Raw genomic sequence first — 26183 nt, 5'->3', positions numbered from 1 at the left:
GCACACTGAAATTGCATCGGGATTGAATACAACAGTCACCATGCTCACTTTCCTCCACGGGAGTAATGTCTCAAAAATTCTACGCTTTGATCGTTACCTGGAAGACCAGTAGTAGTTTCCGATGCACGTCTGGTGGAATTCTGTAATCTGTGGACTATCAGAGTGTTGATGAAACACAGAAATTGCTTAGGGATTAAATACAACAGTCACTATGCGCACTTTCCTCCACAGGAGTAATGTCTGAAAAAGTCTACGCTTTGATCGTTCCCTGGCAGACCAGAAGTAGTACCCAATGCACATCTGGAGGCATTCTGTAATCTGTGGACTATCAGAGAGTTGATGGAACACAGAAATTGCATCGGGATTGAATACAACAGTCACCATGCGTACTTTCCTCCACGGGAGTAATGTCACAAACATTCTACGCTTTGATCGTTCCCTGGAAGACCAGTAGTAGTTTACGATGCACATCTGGAGGCATTCTGTAATCTGTGGACTATCAGAGTATTGATGAAACACAGAAATTCCATTGGGATTGAATACAACAGTCACCATGCACACTTTCCTCAATGGGAGTAATGTCTCTAAGAGTGTACGCTTTGATCGTTCCCAGGAAGACCAGTAGTAGGTACCGATGCACATCTGGAGGCATTCTGTAAACTGTGGAGTTTCAGAGTGTTGATGAAACACAGAAATTGCAGCGGGATTGAATACAACATTCACCATGCGCACTTTCCTATATGGGAGTAGTGTCTCAAACAGTCTACGTTTTGAACGTTCCCTGGAAGACTAGGAGTAGTTTTCGATGCACATCTGGAAGCATTCTGTAATCTGTGGACTATCAGAGTGTTGATGAAACACAGATATTGCATCGGGATTAAATACAACAGTCACCATGCGCAGTTTCCTCCATGGGAGTAATGTCTCAAAGAGTTTACTCTTTGATCGTTCCCTGGAGGACCAGTAGTAGTTTCCGATACACATCTGGAGGTATTCTGTAATCTGTGGACTATCAAAGTGTTGATGAAACACAGAAATTGTATAGGGATTGAATTCAACATTCACCACGCGCACTTTCATCCATGGGAGGAAAGTCTCAAACAGTCTACGATTTGATCGTTACCTGGAAGACCCGTAGTAGTTTCCGATGCACATCTGATGGCATTCTGTAATCTGTGTACTATCAGAGTGTTCATGAAACACAGAAATTGCATCGGGATTGAATACAACAGTCACCATGCGCACTTTCCTCCAGGGGAGTAATGTCTGAAACAGTCTACGCTTTGATCGTTCCCTGGAAGACCAGTAGTAGTTTCCGATGCTCATCTGGTGGCATTCTGTAATCTGTGGACTATCAGGGGGTTGATGAAACACAGATATTGCATACGGATTAAATACAACAGTCAACATGCGCACTTTCCTCCACAGGAGTAATATATCAAACAGTCTACGCTTTGATCGTTCCCTGGATGAACAGAAGTAGTTTCCGATGCACATCTGGAGGCAATCTGTAATCTGTGGACTGTCAGACTGTTGATGGAACACTGAAGTTGCATCGGGATTGAATACAACAGTCACCATGCTCATTTTCCTCCACGGGAGTAATGTCCCAAACATTCTACGCTTTGTTCGTTACCTGGAAGACCAGTAGTAGTTTACGATGCACATCTGGAGGCATTCTGTAATCTGTGGACTATCAGAGTATTGATGAAACACAGAAATTGCATTGGGATTGAATACAACAGTCACCATGCGCACTTTCCTCAATGGGAGTAATGTCTCTAAGAGTGTACGCTTTGATCGTTCCCAGGAAGACCAGTAGTAGATACCGATGCACATCTGTAGGCTTTGATCGTTCCCTGGAAGACAAGTAGTAGTTTCTGATGCACATCTGGATGCATTCGGTAATCTGTGGACCTTCTAAGTGTTGATGAAATACAGAAATTGCATCGGGATTGAATACAGCAGTCACCATACGCAACTTAGTCCAAGGCAGTAATGTCTCAAAGAGTTTAGGCTTTGATCGTTCCCTGGAAGACCAGTAGTAGTTTCCGATGCACATCTGGAGGCATTCTGTAATCTGTGGACTATCTGAGTGTTGATGAAACACAGAAATTGCATTGGGATTGAATACAACAGTAACCATGCGCACTTTCCTCCATGTTAGTAATGTCTCAAACTGTCTACGCTTTGATCGTTTCCTGGAAGTCCAGTGGTAGTTCCCAATGCACATCTGGAGGCATTCTGTAATCTGAGGACTATCAGAGTGTTGATGAAACACAGAAATTGCATCGGGATTGTATACAACAGTCACCATGCGCACTTTCCTCCACGGGATCTATGTCTCAAACAGTCTACGCTTTGATCGTTACCTGGAGGACCCGTAGTAGTTTCCGATGCACATCTGATGGCATTCTGTAATCTGTGGACTATGAGAGTGCTGATGAAACACAGAAATTGCATCGGGATTGAATACAATACTCACCATGCGCACTTTCCTCCAGGTGAGCAATGTCTTAAACAGTCCACCCTTAGATCTTTCCCTGGAGGACCAGTAGTAGTTTCCGATGCATATCTGGTGGCATTCTGTAATCTGTGGACTATCAGAGTGTTGATGAAACACAGAAATTGCATCGGGATTGAATAAAACAGTCACCATGCGCACTTTCCTCCATGGGAGGTAAGTCTCAAACAGTCTACGATTTGATCATTATCTGGAAGACCCGTAGTAGTTTCCGATGCACATCTGATGGCATTCTGTATTCTGTGGACTATCAGAGTGTTGATGAAACACAGAAATTGCATCGGGATTGAATACAACAGTCACCATGCTCACTTTCCTCTAGGGGAGTAATGTCTTAAACAGTCTACGCTTTGATCGTTCCCTGGAAGACCGGTAGTAGTTTCCGATGCTCATCTGGTGGCTTTCTCTAATCTGTGGAGTATCAGAGGGTTGATGAAACACAGAAATTGCATAGGGATTAAATACAACAGTCACCATGCGCACTTTCCTCCACAGGATTAATGTATGAAACAGTCTACGCTTTGATCGTTCCCTGATAGACCAGAAGCAGTTTCCGATGCACATCTGGAGACATTCTGTAATCTGTGGACTATCAGAGTGCTGAGGGAACACAGAAATTGCATCGGGATTGAATACAACAGTCACCATGCGCACTTTCCTCCACAGGAAAAATGTCTCAAACATTCTACGCTTTGATCGTTCCCAGGAAGACCAGTGGTAGTTTACGATGCACATCTGGAGGCATTCTGTAATCTGTGGACTATCAGAGTATTGATGAAACACATTAATTGCATTGGGATTGAATACAACAGTCACCATGCGCACTTTATTCCACGGGAGTAATGTCTCAAACAGTCTACGCTTTGATCGTTCCCTGGAAGACTAGTAGTAGTGTGCGATGCACATCTGGTTGTATTCCTTAATCTGTGGACTATCGGAGTGTTGATGAAACACAGATATTGCATCGGGATTGAATACAACACTCACCATGCGCACTTTCCTCCATGGGAGTAATGTCTCTAATAGTCTACGCTTTGATCGTTCCCTGCAAGACCAGTAGTAGTTTCCAATGCACATCTGGATGCATTCTGTAATCTGTGGACTTTCAAAGTGTTGATGAAGCACAGAAATTGGATAGGGATTAAATACAACAGTCAACATGTGCACTTGCCTCCATGTTAGTAATGTCTCAAACAGTCTACGCTTTGATCGTTCCCTGGAAGGCCAGTGGTAGTTTCCGATGCACATCTGGAGGCCTTCTGTAATATGTGGACTATCAGAGTGTTGATGAAACTCAGAAATTGCATCGGGATTAAATACAACAGTGACCATGCGCACCTTCCTCCATGGGAGTAGTGTCTCAAACAGTCTACGTTTTGAACGTTCCCTGGAAGACCAGTAGTAGTTTCCGATGCACATCTGGAAGCATTCTGTAATCTGTGGACTATCAGAGTGTTGATGAAACACAGATATTGCTTCGGGATTGAATACAACAGTCACCATGCGCAGTTTCCTCCATGGGAGTAATGTCTCAAAGAGTTTACGCTTTGATCGTTCCCTGGAAGACTAGTAGTAGTGTGCGATGCACATCTGGTGGTATTCCTTAATCTGTGGACTATCGGAGTGTTGATAAAATAGAGATATTGCATCGGGATTGAATACAACACTCACCATGCGCACTTTCCTCCATGGGAGTAATGTCTCAAATAGTCTACGCTTTGATCGTTCCCTGCAAGACCAGTAGTAGTTTCCAATGCACTTCTGGATGCATTCTGTAATCTGTGGACCTTCAAAGTGTTGATGAAACACAGAAATTGGATCGGGATTGAATACAACAGTCAACATGCGCACTTGCCCCCATGTTAGTAATGTCTCAAACAGTCTACGCTTTGATCGTTCCCTGGAAGACCAGTAGTAGTTTCCAATGCACATCTGGATGCATTCTGTAATCTGTGGACCTTCAAAGTGTTGACGAAACACAGAAATTGGATCGGGATTGAATACAACAGTCAACATGCGCACTTGCCTCCATGTTAGTAATGTCTCAAACAGTCTACGCTTTGATTGTTCCCTGGAGGACCAGTAGTAGTTTCCGATGCACATCTGGAGGTATTCTGTAATCTGTGGACTATCAAAGTGTTGATGAAACACAGAAATTGCATAGGGATTGAATACAACATTCACCATGCGCACTTTCCTCCATGGGAGTAATGTCTCAAACAGTCTACGCTTTGATCGTTCCCTCGAAGACTAGTAGTAGTTTGCGATGCACATCTGGTGGCATTATGTAATCTGTGGACTATCAGAGTGTTGATGAAACACAGAAATTGCATCGGGATTGAATACAACAGTCACCATGCGCACTTTCCTCCATGTTAGTAATGTCTCAAATTGTCTACGCTTTGATCGTTTCCTGGAAGTCCAGTGGTAGTTCCCAATGCACATCTGGAGGCATTCTGTAATCTGTGGACTATCAGAGTGTTGATGAAACACGGAAATTGCATCGGGATTGAATACAACAGTCACCATGCGCACTTTCCTCCACGGGATCTATGTCTCAAACAGTCTACGCTTTGATCGTTACCTGGAGGACCCGTAGTGGTTTCCGATGCACATCTGATGGCATTCTGTAATCTGTGGACTATGAGAGTGCTGATGAAACACAGAAATTGCATCGGGATTGAATACAATACTCACCATGCGCACTTTCCTCCAGGTGAGCAATGTCTTAAACAGTCCACCCTTAGATCGTTCCCTGGAGGACCAGTAGTAGTTTCCGATGCACATCTGGTGGCATTCTGTAATCTGTGGACTATCAGAGTGTTGATGAAACACAGAAATTGCATCGGGATTGAATAAAACAGTAACCATGCGCACTTTCCTCCACGGGAGGTATGTCTCAAACAGTCTACGATTTGGTCGTTATCTGGAAGACCCGTAGTAGTTTCCGATGCACATCTGATGGCATTCTGTATTCTGTGGACTATCAGAGTGTTGATGAAACACAGAAATTGCATCGGGATTGATTACAACAGTCACCATGCTCACTTTCCTCTAGGGGAGTAATGTCTTAAACAGTCTACGCTTTGATCGTTCCCTGGAAGACCGGTAGTAGTTTCCGATGCTCATCTGGTGGCTTTCTCTAATCTGTGGAGTATCAGAGGGTTGATGAAACACAGAAATTGCATAGGGATTAAGTACAACAGTCACCATGCGCACTTTCCTCCACAGGATTAATGTCTGAAACAGTCTACGCTTTGATCGTTCCCTGATAGACCAGAAGCAGTTTCCGATGCACATCTGGAGACATTCTGTAATCTGTGGACTATCAGAGTGCTGAGGGAACACAGAAATTGCATCGGGATTGAATACAACAGTCACCATGCGCACTTTCCTCCACAGGAAAAATGTCTCAAACATTCTACGCTTTGATCGTTCCCAGGAAGACCAGTGGTAGTTTACGATGCACATCTGGAGGCATTCTGTAATCTGTGGACTATCAGAGTATTGATGAAACACATTAATTGCATTGGGATTGAATACAACAGTCACCATGCGCACTTTATTCCACGGGAGTAATGTCTCAAACAGTCTACGCTTTGATCGTTCCCTGGAAGACTAGTAGTAGTGTGCGATGCACATCTGGTTGTATTCCTTAATCTGTGGACTATCGGAGTGTTGATGAAACACAGATATTGCATCGGGATTGAATACAACACTCACCATGCGCACTTTCCTCCATGGGAGTAATGTCTCTAATAGTCTACGCTTTGATCGTTCCCTGCAAGACCAGTAGTAGTTTCCAATGCACATCTGGATGCATTCTGTAATCTGTGGACTTTCAAAGTGTTGATGAAGCACAGAAATTGGATAGGGATTAAATACAACAGTCAACATGTGCACTTGCCTCCATGTTAGTAATGTCTCAAACAGTCTACGCTTTGATCGTTCCCTGGAAGGCCAGTGGTAGTTTCCGATGCACATCTGGAGGCCTTCTGTAATATGTGGACTATCAGAGTGTTGATGAAACTCAGAAATTGCATCGGGATTAAATACAACAGTGACCATGCGCACCTTCCTCCATGGGAGTAGTGTCTCAAACAGTCTACGTTTTGAACGTTCCCTGGAAGACCAGTAGTAGTTTCCGATGCACATCTGGAAGCATTCTGTAATCTGTGGACTATCAGAGTGTTGATGAAACACAGATATTGCTTCGGGATTGAATACAACAGTCACCATGCGCAGTTTCCTCCATGGGAGTAATGTCTCAAAGAGTTTACGCTTTGATCGTTCCCTGGAAGACTAGTAGTAGTGTGCGATGCACATCTGGTGGTATTCCTTAATCTGTGGACTATCGGAGTGTTGATGAAATAGAGATATTGCATCGGGATTGAATACAACACTCACCATGCGCACTTTCCTCCATGGGAGTAATGTCTCAAATAGTCTACGCTTTGATCGTTCCCTGCAAGACCAGTAGTAGTTTCCAATGCACTTCTGGATGCATTCTGTAATCTGTGGACCTTCAAAGTGTTGATGAAACACAGAAATTGGATCGGGATTGAATACAACAGTCAACATGCGCACTTGCCCCCATGTTAGTAATGTCTCAAACAGTCTACGCTTTGATCGTTCCCTGGAAGACCAGTAGTAGTTTCCAATGCACATCTGGATGCATTCTGTAATCTGTGGACCTTCAAAGTGTTGACGAAACACAGAAATTGGATCGGGATTGAATACAACAGTCAACATGCGCACTTGCCTCCATGTTAGTAATGTCTCAAACAGTCTACGCTTTGATTGTTCCCTGGAGGACCAGTAGTAGTTTCCGATGCACATCTGGAGGTATTCTGTAATCTGTGGACTATCAAAGTGTTGATGAAACACAGAAATTGCATAGGGATTGAATACAACATTCACCATGCGCACTTTCCTCCATGGGAGTAATGTCTCAAACAGTCTACGCTTTGATCGTTCCCTCGAAGACTAGTAGTAGTTTGCGATGCACATCTGGTGGCATTATGTAATCTGTGGACTATCAGAGTGTTGATGAAACACAGAAATTGCATCGGGATTGAATACACCAGTCACCATGCGCACTTTCCTCCATGTTAGTAATGTCTCAAATTGTCTACGCTTTGATCGTTTCCTGGAAGTCCAGTGGTAGTTCCCAATGCACATCTGGAGGCATTCTGTAATCTGTGGACTATCAGAGTGTTGATGAAACACGGAAATTGCATCGGGATTGAATACAACAGTCACCATGCGCACTTTCCTCCACGGGATCTATGTCTCAAACAGTCTACGCTTTGATCGTTACCTGGAGGACCCGTAGTGGTTTCCGATGCACATCTGATGGCATTCTGTAATCTGTGGACTATGAGAGTGCTGATGAAACACAGAAATTGCATCGGGATTGAATACAATACTCACCATGCGCACTTTCCTCCAGGTGAGCAATGTCTTAAACAGTCCACCCTTAGATCGTTCCCTGGAGGACCAGTAGTAGTTTCCGATGCACATCTGGTGGCATTCTGTAATCTGTGGACTATCAGAGTGTTGATGAAACACAGAAATTGCATCGGGATTGAATAAAACAGTAACCATGCGCACTTTCCTCCACGGGAGGTATGTCTCAAACAGTCTACGATTTGGTCGTTATCTGGAAGACCCGTAGTAGTTTCCGATGCACATCTGATGGCATTCTGTAATCTGTGGACTATCAGAGTGTTGATGAAACACAGAAATTGCATCGGGATTGAATACAACAGTCACCATGCGCACTTTCCTCCAGGGGAGTAATGTCTTAAACAGTCTACGCTTTGATCGTTCCCTGGAAGACCGGTAGTAGTTTCCGATGCTCATCTGGTGGCATTCTCTAATCTGTGGAGTATCAGAGGGTTGATGAAACACAGAAATTGCATAGGGATTAAATACAACAGTCACCATGCGCACTTTCCTCCACAGGATTAATGTCTGAAACAGTCTACGCTTTGATCGTTCCCTGATAGACCAGAAGCAGTTTCCGATGCACATCTGGAGACATTCTGTAATCTGTGGTCTATCAGAGTGCTGATGGAACACAGAAATTGCATCGGGATTGAATACAACAGTCACCATGCGCACTTTCCTCCACAGGAAAAATGTCTCAAACATTCTACGCTTTGATCGTTCCCAGGAAGACCAGTAGTAGTTTACGATGCACATCTGGAGGCATTCTGTAATCTGTGGACTATCAGAGTATTGATGAAACACATTAATTGCATTGGGATTGAACACAACAGTGACCATGCGCACTTTCCTCAATGGGAGTAATGTCTCTAAGAGTGTACGCTTTGATCGTTCCCAGGAAGACCAGTAGTAGATACCGATGCACATCTGGAGGCTGTCTGTAAACTGTGGAGTTTCAGATTGTTGATGAAACAAAGAAATTGCATCGGGATTGAATACAACAGTGACCATGCGCACTTTCCTCCATGGGAGTAGTGTCTCAAACAGTCTACGTTTTGAACGTTCCCTGGAAGACCAGTAGTAGTTTCCGATGCACATCTGGAAGCATTCTGTAATCTGTGGACTATCAGAGTGTTGATGAAACACAGATATTGCATCGGGATTGAATACAACAGTCACCATGCGCAGTTTCCTCCATGGGAGGAATGTCTCAAACAGTCTACGCTCTGTTCGTTCCCAGGACGCCCAGTAGTAGTTTCCAATGCACATCTGGAGGCATTCTGAAAACTGTGGACTAACTGCGTGTTGATGAAACACAGAAATTGCATCGGGATTGAATATAACAGTCAACATGCGCACTTTCCTCCACAGGAGTAATGTCTCAAACATTCTACGCTTTGATCGTTCCCTAGAAGACCAGTAGTAGTCTCCGATGCACATCTGGAGGCATTCTGTAATCAGTGGACTATCAGAGTGTTGATGAAACACAGATATTGCATCGGGATTGAATACAACAGTCACCATGCGCAGATTCCTCCATGGGAGTAATGTCTCAAATAGTCTACGCTTTGATCGTTCCCTGCAAGACCAGTAGTAGTTTCCAATGCACACCTGGATGCATTCTGTAATCTGTGGACCTTCAAAGTGTTGATGAAACACAGAAATTGGATCGGGATTGAATACAACAGTCAACATGCGCACTTGCCTCCATGTTAGTAATGTCTCAAACAGTCTACGCTTTGATCGTTCCCTGGAAGACCAGTGGTAGTTTCCGATGCACATCTGGAGTCCTTCTGTAATCTGTGGACTATCAGAGTGTTGATGAAACTCAGAAATTGCATCGGGATTATATACAACAGTCACCATGCGCACTTTCCTCCATAGGAGTAATGTCTGAAACAGTCAACGATTTGATCGTTCCCAGGAAGACCAGTAGTAGATACCGATGCACATCTGGAGGCTGTCTGTAAACTGTGGAGTTTCAGAGTGTTGATGAAACACAGAAATTGCATCGGGATTGAATACAACATTCACCATGCGCACTTTCCTCCATGGAAGTAATGTCTCAAACAGTCTACGCTTTGATCGTTCCCTGGAAGACATGTAGTAGTTTCTGATGCACATCTGGATGCATTCGGTAATCTGTGGACCTTCTAAGTGTTGATGAAATACAGAAATTGCATGGGGATTGAATACAGCAGTCACCATGCGCACTTGCCTCCATGTTAGTAATGTCTCAAACAGTCTATTCTTTGATCGTTCCCTGGAAGACCAGTGGTAGTTTCCGATGCACATCTGGAGGCATTCTGTAATCTGTGAACTATCAGAGTGTTGATGAAACACAGAAATTGCATCGGGATTGAATAAAACGCTCACCATGCGCACTTTCCTCCACGGGAGGTATGTCTCAAACAGTCTACGATTTGATCGTTATCTGGAAGACCCGTAGTAGTTTCCGACGCACATGTGGTGGCATTCTGTAATCTGTGGACTATCAGAGTGTTGATGAAACAAAGAAATTGCATAGGGATTGAATACAGCAGTCACCATGCGCACTTTACTCCACGGGAGTAATGTCTCAAACAGTCTACGCTTTGATCGTTCCCTGGAAGACAAGTAGTAGTGTGCGGTGCTCATCTGGTGGTATTCCTTAATCTGTGGACTATCGGAGTGTTGATGAAACACAGATATTGCATCGGGATTGAATACAACACTCACCATGCGCACTTTCCTCCATGGGAATAATGTCTCAAATAGTCTACGCTTTGATCGTTCCCTGCAAGACCAGTAGTAGTTTCCAATGCACATCTGGATGCATTCTGTAATCTGTGGACCTTCAAAGTGTTGATGAAACACAGAAATTGCATCGGGATTGAATACAACAGTCAACATGCGCACTTGCCTCCATGTTAGTAATGCCTCAAACAGTCTACGCTTTGATCGTTCCCTGGAAGACCAGTGGTAGTTTCCGATGCACATCTGGAGGCATTCTGTAATCTGTGGACTATCAGAGTGTTGATGAAACTCAGAAATTGCATCGGGATTATATACAACTGTCACCATGCGCACTTTCCTCCATAGGAGTAATGTCTGAAACAGTCAACCCTTTGATCGTTCCCAGGAAGACCAGTAGTAGATACCGATGCACATCTGGAGGCTGCCTGTAAACTGTGGAGTTTCAGAGTGTTGATGAAACACAGAAATTGCATCGGGATTTAATAAAACTCTCACCATGCGCACTTTCCTCCACGGGAGGTATGTCTCAAACAGTCTACGATTTGATCGTTATCTGGAAGACCCGTAGTAGTTTCCGATGCACATGTGATGGCATTCTGTAATCTGTGGACTATCAGAGTGTTGATGAAACACAGAAATTGAATCGGGATTGAATACAACAGTCACCATGCGCACTTTCCTCCAGGGGAGTAATGTCTTAAACAGTCTACGCTTTGATCGTTCCCTGGAAGACCGGTAGCAGCTTTCGATGCTCATCTGGTGGCATTCTCTAATCTGTGGAGTATCAGAGGGTTGATGAAACACAGAAATTGCATCGGGATTAAATACAACAGTCACCATGCGCACTTTCCTCCACGCGAGTAATGTCTCAAACAGTCTACGCTTTGATCGTTCCCTAGAAGACCAGTAGTAGTTTCCGATGCAAATCTGGAGGCATTCTGTAATCTGTGGACTATCAGTGTGTTGATGGAACACAGAAATTGCATCGGGATTGAATACAACAGTCACCATGCGCACTTTACTCCACGGGAGTAATGTCTCAAACAGTCTACGCTTTGATCGTTCCCTAGAAGACCAGTAGTAGTTTCCAATGCACATCTGGATGCAGTCTGTAATCTGTGGACCTTCAAAGTGTTGATGAAACACAGAAATTGCATCGGGATTGAATACAACAGTCAACATGCGCACTTGCCTCCATGTTAGTAATGTCTCAAACAGTCTACGCTTTGATCGTTCCCTGGAAGACCAGTGGTAGTTTCCGATGCACATCTGGAGGCATTCTGTAATCTGTGGACTATCAGAGTGTTAATGAAACTCAGAAATTGCATCGGGATTATATACAACTGTCACCATGCGCACTTTCCTCCATAGGAGTAATGTCTAAAACAGTCAACCCTTTGATCGTTCCCAGGAAGACCAGTAGTAGATACCGATGCACATCTGGAGGCTGCCTGTAAACTGTGGAGTTTCAGAGTGTTGATGAAACACAGAAATTGCATCGGGATTGAATACAACAGTGACCATGCGCACTTTCCTCCATGGGAGTAGTGTCTCAACAGTCTACGTTTTGAACGTTCCCTGGAAGACCAGTAGTAGTTTCCGATGCACATCTGGAAACATTCTGTAATCTGTGGACTATCAGAGGGTTGATGAAACACAGATATTGCATCGGGATTGAATACAACAGTCACCATGCGCAGTTTCCTACATGGGAGTAATGTCTCAAAGAGTTTACGCTTTGATCGTTATCTGGAAGACCCGTAGTAGTTTCCGATGCACATGTGATGGCATTCTGTAATCTGTGGACTATCAGAGTGTTGATGAAACACAGAAATTGCATCGGGATTGAATACAACAGTCACCATGCGCACTTTCCTCCAGGGGAGTAATGTCTTAAACAGTCTACGCTTTGATCGTTCCCTGGAAGACCGGTAGCAGCTTCCGATGCTCATCTGGTGGCATTCTCTAATCTGTGGAGTATCAGAGGGTTGATGAAACACAGAAATTGCATCGGGATTAAATACAACAGTCACCATGCGCACTTTCCTCCACAGGAGTAATGTCTGAAACAGTCTACGCTTTGATCGTTCCCTGAAGACCAGAGTAGATTCCGATGCACATCTGGAGACATTCTGTAATCTGTGGACTGTCAGAGTGCTGATGGAACACAGAAATTGCGTCGGGATTGAATACAACAGTCACCATGCGCACTTTCCTCCACAGGAAAAAATGTTTCAAATATTCTACGCTTTGATCGTTCCCTGGAAGACCAGTAGTAGTTTACGATGCTCATCTGGAGGCATTCTGTAATCTGTGGACTATCAGAGTATTGATAAAACACAGAAATTGCATTGGGATTGAATACAACAGTGACCATGCGCACTTTCGTCAATGGGAGTAATGTCTCTAAGAGTGTACGCTTTGATCGTTCCCAGGAAGACCAGTAGTAGATACCGATGCACATCTGTAGGCTGTCTGTAAACTGTGGAGTTTCAGATTGTTGATGAAACACAGGAATTGCATCGGGATTGAATACATCAGTGACCATGCGCACTCTCCTCCACGGGAGTAATGTCTCAAACAGTCTACGCTTTGATCGTTCCCTAGAAGACCAGTAGTAGTTTCCGATGCAAATCTGGAGGCATTCTGTAATCTGTGGACTATCAGAGTGTTACGGAACACAGAAATTGCATCGGGATTGAATAAAACAGTCACTATGCGCACTTTCCTCCACGAGAGGTATGTCTCAAACAGTCTACGCTTTAATCATTACATGGAAGACCAGTAGTAGTTTCCGACGCACATGTGGTGGCATTGTGTAATCTGTGGACTATCAGAGTGTTGATGAAACAAAGAAATTGCATAGGGATTGAATACAACAGTCACCATGCGCACTTTCCTCCACAGGAGTAATGTCTGAAACAGTCAACCCTTTGATCGTTCCCAGGAAGACCAGTGGTAGATACCGATGCACATCTGGAGGCTGCCTGTAAACTGTGGAGTTTCAGAGTGTTGATGAAACACATAAATTGCATCGATATTGAATACAACAGTTACCATGCACACTTTCCTCCACGGGAGAAAGGTCCCAAACGTTCTACGATTTGATCGTTCCCTGGAAGACCAGTAGTAGTTTCCGATGCACGTCTGCTGGCATTCTGTAATCTGTGGACTATCAGAGTGTTGATGAAACATAGAGATTGCATCGGGATTGAACACAACACTCACCATGCGCACTTTCCTCCACGGGAGTAATGTCTCAAACAGTCTACGCTTTGATCGTTCCCTAGAAGACCAGTAGTAGTTTCCGATGCAAATCTGGAGGCATTCTGTAATCTGTGGACTATCAGTGTGTTGATGGAACACAGAAATTGCATCGGGATTGAATACAACAGTCACCATGCGCACTTTACTCCACGGGAGTAATGTCTCAAACAGTCTACGCTTTGATCGTTCCCTGGAAGACTAGTAGTAGTGTGCGGTGCTCATCTGGTGGTATTCCTTAATCTGTGGACTATCGGAGTGTTGATGAAACACAGATATTGCATCGGGATTGAATACAACACTCACCATGCGCACTTTCCTCCATGGGAATAATGTCTCAAATAGTCTACGCTTTGATCGTTCCCTGCAAGACCAGTAGTAGTTTCCAATGCACATCTGGATGCAGTCTGTAATCTGTGGACCTTCAAAGTGTTGATGAAACACAGAAATTGCATCGGGATTGAATACAACAGTGACCATGCGCACTTTCCTCCATGGGAGTAGTGTCTCAAACAGTCTACGTTTTGAACGTTCCCTGGAAGACCAGTAGTAGTTTCCGATGCACATCTGGAAACATTCTGTAATCTGTGGACTATCAGAGGGTTGATGAAACACAGATATTGCATCGGGATTGAATACAACAGTCACCATGCGCAGTTTCCTACATGGGAGTAATGTCTCAAAGAGTTTACGCTTTGATCGTTCCCTGGAAGAGCAGTAGTAGTTTCCGATGCACATCTGGAGGTAATCTGTAATCTGTGGACTATCAAAGTGTTGATGAAACAAAGAAATTGCATAGGGATTGAATACAACATTCACCATGCGCACTTTCCTCCATGGGAGGAATGTCTCAAACAGTCTACGCTTTGTTCCTTCCCAGGAAGACCAGTAGTAGTTTCCAATGCACATCTGGAGGCATTCTGAAAACTGTGGACTATCAGAGTGTTATGGAACACAGAAATTGCACCGGGATTGAATACAACAATCACCATGCGCACTTTACTCCACGGGGGTAATGTCTCAAACAGTGTACGCTTTGATCAATACATGGAAGACCAGTAGTAGTTTCCGATGCACATCTGGTGGCATTCTGTAATCTGTGGACTATCAGAGTGTTGATGAAACACAGAAATTGGATCGGGATTGAATAAAACAGTCACTATGCGCACTTTCCTCCACGGGAGGTATGTCTCAAACAGTCTGCGCTTTGATCATTACATGGAAGACCAGTAGTAGTTTCCGATGCACATGTGGTGGCATACTGTAATCTGTGGACTATCGGAGTGTTGATGAAACACAGAAATTGCATCGGGATTGAATACAACAGTCACCATGACCACTTTCCTCTACGGGAGTAATGTCTTAAACAGTCTACGCTTTGATCGTTCCCTGGAAGACCGGTAGTAGTTTCCGATGCTCATCTGGTGGCATTCTCTAATCTGTGGAGTATCAGAGGGTTGATGAAACACAGAAATTGCATAGGGATTAAATACAACAGTTACCATGCGCACTTTCCTCCACAAGATTAATGTCTGAAACAGTCTACGCTTTGATCGTTCCCTGATAGACCAGAAGCAGTTTCCGATGCACATCTGGAGACATTCTGTAATCTGTGGACTATCAGAGTGCTGATGGAACCCAGAAATTGCATCGGGATTGAATACAACAGTCACCATGCGCACTTTCCTCCACAGGAAAAATGCCTCAAACATTATACGCTTTGATCTTTCCCAGGAAGACCAGTAGTAGTTTACGATGCACATCTGGAGGCATTCTGTAATCTGTGGACTATCAGAGTATTGATAAAACACAGAAATTGCATTGGGATTGAATACAACAGTGACCATGCGCACTTTCGTCAATGGGAGTAATGTCTCTAAGAGTGTACGCTTTGATCGTTCCCAGGAAGACCAGTAGTAGATACCGATGCACATCTGGAGGCTGCCTGTAAACTGTGGAGTTTCAGAGTGTTGATGAAACACAGAAATTGCATCGGGATTGAATACAACAGTGACCATGCGCACTTTCCTCCATGGGAGTAGTGTCTCAAACAGTCTACGTTTTGAACGTTCCCTGGAAGACCAGTAGTAGTTTCCGATGCACATCTGGAAACATTCTGTAATCTGTGGACTATCAGAGGGTTGATGAAACACAGATATTGCATCGGGATTGAATACAACAGTCACCATGCGCAGTTTCCTACATGGGAGTAATGTCTCAAAGAGTTTACGCTTTGATCGTTCCCTGGAAGAGCAGTAGTAGTTTCCGATGCACATCTGGAGGTAATCTGTAATCTGTGGACTATCAAAGTGTTGATGAAACAAAGAAATTGCATAGGGATTGAATACAACATTCACCATGCGCACTTTCCTCCATGGGAGGAATGTCTCAAACAGTCTACGCTTTGTTCCTTCCCAGGAAGACCAGTAGTAGTTTCCAATGCACATCTGGAGGCATTCTGAAAACTGTGGACTATCAGAGTGTTATGGAACACAGAAATTGCACCGGGATTGAATACAACAATCACCATGCGCACTTTACTCCACGGGGGTAATGTCTCAAACAGTGTACGCTTTGATCATTACATGGAAGACCAGTAGTAGTTTCCGATGCACATCTGGTGGCATTCTGTAATCTGTGGACTATCAGAGTGTTGATGAAACACAGAAATTGGATCGGGATTGAATAAAACAGTCACTATGCGCACTTTCCTCCACGGGAGGTATGTCTCAAACAGTCTGCGCTTTGATCATTACATGGAAGACCAGTAGTAGTTTCCGATGCACATGTGGTGGCATACTGTAATCTGTGGACTATCGGAGTGTTGATGAAACACAGAAATTGCATCGGGATTGAATACAACAGTCACCATGACCACTTTCCTCTACGGGAGTAATGTCTTAAACAGTCTACGCTTTGATCGTTCCCTGGAACACCGGTAGTAGTTTCCGATGCTCATCTGGTGGCATTCTCTAATCTGTGGAGTATCAGAGGGTTGATGAAACACAGAAATTGCATAGGGATTAAATACAACAGTTACCATGCGCACTTTCCTCCACAAGATTAATGTCTGAAACAGTCTACGCTTTGATCGTTCCCTGATAGACCAGAAGCAGTTTCCGATGCACATCTGGAGACATTCTGTAATCTGTGGACTATCAGAGTGCTGATGGAACCCAGAAATTGCATCGGGATTGAATACAACAGTCACCATGCGCACTTTCCTCCACAGGAAAAATGCCTCAAACATTCTACGCTTTGATCTTTCCCAGGAAGACCAGTAGTAGTTTACGATGCACATCTGGAGGCATTCTGTAATCTGTGGACTATCAGAGTATTGATAAAACACAGAAATTGCATTGGGATTGAATACAACAGTGTACATGCGCACTTTCGTCAATGGGAGTAATGTCTCTAAGAGTGTACGCTTTGATCGTTCCCAGGAAGACCAGTAGTAGATACCGATGCACATCTGGAGGCTGTCTGTAAACTGTGGAGTTTCAGATTGTTGATGAAACAAAGAAATTGCATCGGGATTGAATACAACAGTGACCATGCGCACTTTCCTCCATGGGAGTAGTGTCTCAAACAGTCTACGTTTTGAACGTTCCCTGGAAGACCAGTAGTAGTTTCCGATGCACATCTGGAAGCATTCTGTAATCTGTGGACTATCAGAGTGTTGATGAAACACAGATATTGCATCGGTATTGAATACAACAGTCACCATGCGCAGTTTCCTCCATGGGAGGAATGTCTCAAACAGTCTACGCTCTGTTCGTTCCCAGGAAGCCCAGTAGTAGTTTCCAATGCACATCTGGAGGCATTCTGGAAACTGTGGACTAACTGAGTGTTGATGAAACACAGAAATTGCATTGGGATTGAATACAACATTCACCATGCGCACTTTCCTCCATGGGAGTAATGTCTCAAACAGTCTACGCTTTGATCGCTCCCTCGAAGACTAGTAGTAGTTTGCGATGCACATCTGGTGGCATTCTGTAATCTGTGGACTATCAGAGTGTTTTTGAAACACAGAAATTGCATCGGGATTGAATACAACAGTCACCATGCGCACTTTCCACCATGGGAGTAATGTCTCAAATAGTCTACGCTTTGATCGTTCCCTGGAAGACATGTAGTAGTTTCTGATGCACATCTGGATGCATTCGGTAATCTGTGGACCTTCTAAGTGTTGATGAAATACAGAAATTGCATGGGGATTGAATACAGCAGTCACCATGCGCACTTGCCTCCATGTTAGTAATGTCTCAAACAGTCTATTCATTGATCGTTCCCTGGAAGACCAGTGGTAGTTTCCGATGCACATCTGGAGGCATTCTGTAATCTGTGAACTATCAGAGTGTTGATGAAACACAGAAATTGCATCGGGATTGAATAAAACTCTCACCATGCGCACTTTCCTCCACGGGAGGTATGTCTCAAACAGTCTACGATTTGATCGTTATCTGGAAGACCCGTAGTGGTTTCCGATGCACATGTGATGGCATTCTGTAATCTGTGGACTATCAGAGTGTTGATGAAACACAAAAATTGCATCGGGATTGAATACAACAGTCACCATGCGCACTTTCCTCCAGGGGAGTAATGTGTTAAACAGCCTACGCTTTGATCGTTCCCTGGAAGACCGGTAGTAGTTTCCGATGCTCATCTGGTGGCATTCTCTAATCTGTGGAGTATCAGAGGGTTGATGAAACACAGAAATTGCATTGGGATTGAATACAACAGTGACCATGCGCACTTTCCTCAATGGGAGTAGTGTCTCTAAGAGTGTACGCTTCGATCGTTCCCAGGATGACCAGTAGTAGATACCGTTGCACATCTGTAGGCTGTCTGTAATCTGTGGAGTTTCAGATTGTTGATGAGACACAGAAATTGCATCGGGATTGAATACAACAGTCACCATGCGCACTTTCCTCCACGGGAGTAATGTCTCAAACAGTCTACGCTTTGATCGTTCCCTAGAAGACCAGTAGTAGTTTCCGATGCAAATCTGGAGGCATTCTGTAATCTGTGGACTATCAGAGTGTTATGGAACACAGAAATTGCATCGGGATTGATTAAAACAGTCACTATGCGCACTTTCCTCCACGAGAGGTATGTCTCAAACAGTCTACGCTTTAATCATTACATGGAAGACCAGTAGTAGTTTCCGACGCACATGTGGTGGCATTCTGTAATCTGTGGACTATCAGAGTGTTGATGAAACAAAGAAATTGCATAGGGATTGAATACAACAGTCACCATGCGCACTTTCCTCCACAGGAGTAATGTCTCAAACAGTCTACGCTTTGATCGTTCCCTGGAAAACCAGAAGTAGTTTCCGATGCACATCTGGAGGCATTCTGTAATCTGTGGACTATCAGAGTGTTGATGGAACACAGAAATTGCATCGGGATTGAATACAACAGTCACCATGCGCACTTTCCTCCACGGGAGTAATGTCTCAAACATTCTACGCTTCGATCGTTCCCTAGAAGACCAGTAGTAGTTTCCGATGCACATCTGGAGGCATTCTGTAATCTGTGGACTATCAGAGTGTTGATGAATCACAGAAATTGCATTGGGATTGAACACAATAGTCACCATGCGCACTTTCCTCCATGGGAGTAATGTCTCTATGGGTCTACGCTTTGTTCGTTCCCAGGAAGACCAGTAGTAGATTCTGATGCACATCTGGAGGCATTCGGTAATCTGTGGAGTTTCAGAGTGTTGATGAAACACATAAATTGCATCGAGATTGAATACAACAGTTACCATGCACACTTTCATCCACGGGAGAAAGGTCCCAAACGTTCTACGATTTGTTCGTTCCCTGGAAGACCAGTAGTAGTTTCCGATGCACGTCTGCTGGCATTCTGTAATCTGTGGACTATCAGAGTGTTGATGAAACACAGAGATTGCATCGGGATTGAATACAACACTCACCATGCGCACTTTCCTCCACGGGAGTAATGTCTCAAACAGTCTACGCTTTGATCGTTCCCTAGAAGACCAGTAGTAGTTTCCGATGCAAATCTGGAGGCATTCTGTCATCTGTGGACTATCAGTTTGTTGATGGAACACAGAAATTGCATCGGGATTGAATACAACAGTCACCATGCGCACTTTACTCCACGGGAGTAATGTCTCAAACAGTCTACGCTTTGATCGTTCCCTGGAAGACTAGTAGTAGTGTGCGGTGCTCATCTGGTGGTATTCCTTAATCTGTGGACTATCGGAGTGTTGATGAAACACAGATATTGCATCGGGATTGAATACAACACTCACCATGCGCACTTTCCTCCATGGGAATAATGTCTCAAATAGTCTACGCTTTGATCGTTCCCTGCAAGACCAGTAGTAGTTTCCAATGCACATCTGGATGCATTCTGTAATCTGTGGACCTTCAAAGTGTTGATGAAACACAGAAATTGCATCGGGATTGAATACAACAGTCAACATGCGCACTTGCCTCCATGTTAGTAATGTCTCAAACAGTCTACGCTTTGATCGTTCCCTGGAAGACCAGTGGTAGTTTCCGATGCACATCTGGAGGCATTCTGTAATCTGTGGACTATCAGAGTGTTTATGAAACTCAGAAATTGCATCGGGATTATATACAACTGTCACCATGCGCACTTTCCTCCATAGGAGTAATGTCTGAAACAGTCAACCCTTTGATCGTTCCCAGGAAGACCAGTAGTAGATACCGATGCACATCTGGAGGCTGCCTGTAAACTAAGGAGTTTCAGAGTGTTGATGAAACACAGAAATTGCATCGGGATTGAATAAAACTCTCACCATGCGCACTTTCCTCCACGGGAGGTATGTCTCAAACAGTCTACGATTTGATCGTTATCTGGAAGACCCGTAATAGTTTCCGATGCACATGTGATGGCATTCTGTAATCTGTGGACTATCAAAGTATTGATGAAACAAAGAAATTGCATAGGGATTGAATACAACATTCACCATGCGCACTTTCCTCCATGGGAGGAATGTCTCAAACAGTCTACGCTTTGTTCCTTCCCAGGAAGACCAGTAGTAGTTTCCAATGCACATCTGGAGGCATTCTGAAAACTGTGGACTATCAGAGTGTTATGGAACACAGAAATTGCACCGGGATTGAATACAACAATCACCATGCGCACTTTACTCCACGGGGGTAATGTCTCAAACAGTGTACGCTTTGATCATTACATGGAAGACCAGTAGTAGTTTCCGATGCACATCTGGTGGCATTCTGTAATCTGTGGACTATCAGAGTGTTGATGAAACACAGAAATTGGATCGGGATTGAATAAAACAGTCACTATGCGCACTTTCCTCCACGGGATGTATGTCTCAAACAGTCTGCGCTTTGATCATTACATGGAAGACCAGTAGTAGTTTCCGATGCACATGTGGTGGCATACTGTAATCTGTGGACTATCGGAGTGTTGATGAAACACAGAAATTGCATCGGGATTGAATACAACAGTCACCATGACCACTTTCCTCTACGGGAGTAATGTCTTAAACAGTCTACGCTTTGATCGTTCCCTGGAAGACCGGTAGTAGTTTCCGATGCTCAGCTGGTGGCATTCTCTAATCTGTGGAGTATCAGAGGGTTGATGAAACACAGAAATTGCATAGGGATTAAATACAACAGTTACCATGCGCACTTTCCTCCACAAGATTAATGTCTGAAACAGTCTACGCTTTGATCGTTCCCTGATAGACCAGAAGCAGTTTCCGATGCACATCTGGAGACATTCTGTAATCTGTGGACTATCAGAGTGCTGATGGAACCCAGAAATTGCATCGGGATTGAATACAACAGTCACCATGCGCACTTTCCTCCACAGGAAAAATGTCTCAAACATTCTACGCTTTGATCTTTCCCAGGAAGACCAGTAGTAGTTTCCGATGCACATCTGGAGGCATTCTGTAATCTGTGGACTATCAGAGTATTGATAAAACACAGAAATTGCATTGGGATTGAATACAACAGTGACCATGCGCACTTTCGTCAATGGGAGTAATGTCTCTAAGAGTGTACGCTTTGATCGTTCCCAGGAAGACCAGTAGTAGATACCGATGCACATCTGGAGGCTGTCTGTAAACTGTGGAGTTTCAGATTGTTGATGAAACAAAGAAATTGCATCGGGATTGAATACAACAGTGACCATGCGCACTTTCCTCCATGGGAGTAGTGTCTCAAACAGTCTACGTTTTGAACGTTCCCTGGAAGACCAGTAGTAGTTTCCGATGCACATCTGGAAGCATTCTGTAATCTGTGGACTATCAGAGTGTTGATGAAACACAGATATTGCATCGGGATGGAAAACAACAGTCACCATGCGCACTTTCCTCCATGGGAGGAATGTCTCAAACAGTCTACGCTCTGTTCGTTCCCAGGAAGCCCAGTAGTAGTTTCCAATGCACATCTGGAGGCATTCTGGAAACTGTGGACTAACTGAGTGTTGATGAAACACAGAAATTGCATTGGGATTGAATACAACATTCACCATGCGCACTTTCCTCCATGGGAGTAATGTCTCAAACAGTCTACGCTTTGATCGCTCCCTCGAAGACTAGTAGTAGTTTGCGATGCACATCTGGTGGCATTCTGTAATCTGTGGACTATCAGAGTGTTTTTGAAACACAGAAATTGCATCGGGATTGAATACAACAGTCACCATGCGCACTTTCCACCATGGGAATAATGTCTCAAATAGTCTACGCTTTGATCGTTCCCTGGAAGACATGTAGTAGTTTCTGATGCACATCTGGATGCATTCGGTAATCTGTGGACCTTCTAAGTGTTGATGAAATACAGAAATTGCATGGGGATTGAATACAGCAGTCACCATGCGCACTTGCCTCCATGTTAGTAATGTCTCAAACAGTCTATTCTTTGATCGTTCCCTGGAAGACCAGTGGTAGTTTCCGATGCACATCTGGAGGCATTCTGTAATCTGTGAACTATCAGAGTGTTGATGAAACACAGAAATTGCATCGGGATTGAATAAAACTCTCACCATGCGCACTTTCCTCCACGGGAGGTATGTCTCAAACAGTCTACGATTTGATCGTTATCTGGAAGACCCGTAGTGGTTTCCGATGCACATGTGATGGCATTCTGTAATCTGTGGACTATCAGAGTGTTGATGAAACACAAAAATTGCATCGGGATTGAATACAACAGTCACCATGCGCACTTTCCTCCAGGAGAGTAATGTGTTAAACAGCCTACGCTTTGATCGTTCCCTGGAAGACCGGTAGTAGTTTCCGATGCTCATCTGGTGGCATTCTCTAATCTGTGGAGTATCAGAGGGTTGATGAAACACAGAAATTGCATTGGGATTGAATACAACAGTGACCATGCGCACTTTCCTCAATGGGAGTAATGTCTCTAAGAGTGTACGCTTCGATCGTTCCCAGGATGACCAGTAGTAGATACCGTTGCATATCTGTAGGCTGTCAGTAATCTGTGGAGTTTCAGATTGTTGATGAGACACAGAAATTGCATCGGGATTGAATACAACAGTCACCATGCGCACTTTCCTCCACGGGAGTAATGTCTCAAACAGTCTACGCTTTGATCGTTCTCTAGAAGACCAGTAGTAGTTTCCGATGCAAATCTGGAGGCATTCTGTAATCTGTGGACTATCAGAGTGTTATGGAACACAGAAATTGCATCGGGATTGAATAAAACAGTCACTATGCGCACTTTCCTCCACGAGAGGTATGTCTCAAACAGTCTACGCTTTAATCATTACATGGAAGACCAGTAGTAGTTTCCGACGCACATGTGGTGGCATTCTGTAATCTGTGGACTATCAGAGTGTTGATGAAACAAAGAAATTGCATAGGGATTGAATACAACAGTCACCATGCGCACTTTCCTCCACAGGAGTAATGTCTCAAACAGTCTACGCTTTGATCGTTCCCTGGAAAACCAGAAGTAGTTTCCGATGCACATCTGGAGGCATTCTGTAATCTGTGGACTATCAGAGTGTTGATGGAACACAGAAATTGCATCGGGATTGAATACAACAGTCACCATGCGCACTTTCGTCCACGGGAGTAATGTCTCAAACATTCTACGCTTCGGTCGTTCCCTAGAAGACCAGTAGTAGTTTCCGATGCACATCTGGAGGCATTCTGTAATCTGTGGACTATCAGAGTGTTGATGAATCACAGAAATTGCATTGGGATTGAACACAATAGTCACCATGCGCACTTTCCTCCATGGGAGTAATGTCTCTATGGGTCTACGCTTTGTTCGTTCCCAGGAAGACCAGTAGTAGATTCTGATGCACATCTGGAGGCATTCGGTAATCTGTGGAGTTTCAGAGTGTTGATGAAACACATAAATTGCATCGAGATTGAGTACAACAGTTACCATGCACACTTTCATCCACGGGAGAAAGGTCCCAAACGTTCTGCGATTTGATCGTTCCCTGGAAGACCAGTAGTAGTTTCCGATGCACGTCTGCTGGCATTCTGTAATCTGTGGACTATCAGAGTGTTGATGAAACACAGAGATTGCATCGGGATTGAATACAACACTCACCATGCGCACTTTCCTCCACGGGAGTAATGTCTCAAACAGTCTACGCTTTGATCGTTCCCTAGAAGACCAGTAGTAGTTTCCGATCCAAATCTGGAGGCATTCTGTAATCTGTGGACTATCAGTTTGTTGATGGAACACAGAAATTGCACCGGGATTGAATACAACAGTCACCATGCGCACTTTACTCCACGGGAGTAATGTCTCAAACAGTCTACGCTTTGATCGTTCCCTGGAAGACTAGTAGTAGTGTGCGGTGCTCATCTGGTGGTATTCCTTAATCTGTGGACTATCGGAGTGTTGATGAAACACAGATATTGCATCGGGATTGAATACAACACTCACCATGCGCACTTTCCTCCATGGGAATAATGTCTCAAATAGTCTACGCTTTGATCGTTCCCTGCAAGACCAGTAGTAGTTTCCAATGCACATCTGGATGCAGTCTGTAATCTGTGGACCTTCAAAGTGTTGATGAAACACAGAAATTGCATCGGGATTGAATCCAACAGTCAACATGCGCACTTGCCTCCATGTTAGTAATGTCTCAAACAGTCTACGCTTTGATCGTTCCCTGGAAGACCAGTGGTAGTTTCCGATGCACATCTGGAGGCATTCTGTAATCTGTGGACTATCAGAGTGTTAATGAAACTCAGAAATTGCATCGGGATTATATACAACTGTCACCATGCGCACTTTCCTCCATAGGAGTAATGTCTGAAACAGTTAACCCTTTGATCGTTCCCAGGAAGACCAGTAGTAGATACCGATGCACATCTGGAGGCTGCCTGTAAACTGTGGAGTTTCAGAGTGTTGATGAAACACAGAAATTGCATCGGGATTGAATACAACAGTGACCATGCGCACTTTCCTCCATGGGAGTAGTGTCTCAAACAGTCTACGTTTTGAACGTTCCCTGGAAGACCAGTAGTAGTTTCCGATGCACATCTGGAAACATTCTGTAATCTGTGGACTGTCAGAGGGTTGATGAAACACAGATATTGCATCGGGATTGAATACAACAGTCACCATGCGCAGTTTCCTACATAAGAGTAATGTCTCAAAGAGTTTACTCTTTGATCGTTCCCTGGAGGAGCAGTAGTAGTTTCCGATGCACATCTTGATGTATTCTGTAATCTGTGGACTATCAAAGTGTTGATGAAACAAAGAAATTGCATAGGGATTGAATACAACATTCACCATGCGCACTTTCCTCCATGGGAGGAATGTCTCAAACAGTCTACGCTTTGTTCCTTCCCAGGAAGACCAGTACTAGTTTCCAATGCACATCTGGAGGCATTCTGAAAACTGTGGACTATCAGAGTGTTATGGAAAACAGAAATTGCACCGGGATTGAATACAACAATCACCATGCGCACTTTACTCCACGGGGGTAATGTCTCAAACCGTGTACGCTTTGATCATTACATGGAAGACCAGTAGTAGTTTCCGATGCACATCTGGTGGCATTCTGTAATCTGTGGACTATCGGAGTGTTGATGAAACACAGAAATTGCATCGGGATTGAATACAACAGTCACCATGACCACTTTCCTCCACGGGAGTAATGTCTTAAACAGTCTACGCTTTGGTCGTTCCCTGGAAGACCAGTAGTAGTTTCCGATGCACATCTGCTGGCATTCTGTAATC

Source organism: Schistocerca gregaria, chromosome 5 (assembly GCF_023897955.1).
Source record: "Schistocerca gregaria isolate iqSchGreg1 chromosome 5, iqSchGreg1.2, whole genome shotgun sequence".
NCBI lineage: Eukaryota > Metazoa > Arthropoda > Insecta > Orthoptera > Acrididae > Schistocerca > Schistocerca gregaria.
This window is presented reverse-complemented; position numbering follows the sequence as displayed.